The following is a 745-nucleotide window of genomic DNA, read 5'->3' on the forward strand; positions in this document are numbered from 1 at the left end:
GTCTTGCACACACACACACACACACACACACACACACACACACACCTGCCCGAACCTGGTCCAATTAAAAAGCCAGAAACAAGAAAATTAAAAACATAACAAATTAAAACTAATTTTGAAAATGAAAACATGCCAAATCTAGATCTGACAGACGATGATAGCAGCGGCCGCTGACAATCAGAAAGCATTTTCTAAATTAATGAGTGGCAGAGCGCGAGTCTCGTCTCACCATAGCGTTGAGCACTACACATCCATCGACAGACTCACGAGCATACGAGGCAGGGAGCCAGAGATTAGAGAAACGGTTTTCCGATCGATTCGTTTGGCCCCGGCAGACAAGACTCAATAGCTTCGCTTCCACAGCATCAACCTCTAGGCTTACTTGCCAACGACGGTTGTGCTTGTCGTCCGCGCTCATGCCATCTTTGGAGAGGCACCTGTTCGCCGAGTCAAAGCGCAACACATTGACAAAGTGACTTTCTATAAATAAGTCTTCGGGGAGCTCCTGGAACACGATTAGCGACACTATTTTCAAGACCGCAATACCGACCATGCTTTGCGATCTGAGTTCACTAGATCTATGTTTTATTTTGGAATAGACCGTTTGACGTCGGACCAAAGTTCCAAATCATTGTCTAAACAAATTAGTCTTTAGTTTTTAAAAGATGTTTTCCTTACCTTTTCGCTCATTTATTTGAGCATTCTTCATTTTACTTACTGGTCACCCCTCCCCCCACCCTCCCCC

Source organism: Aplysia californica, unplaced genomic scaffold, assembly GCF_000002075.1.
Source record: "Aplysia californica isolate F4 #8 unplaced genomic scaffold, AplCal3.0 scaffold00170, whole genome shotgun sequence".
NCBI lineage: Eukaryota > Metazoa > Mollusca > Gastropoda > Aplysiida > Aplysiidae > Aplysia > Aplysia californica.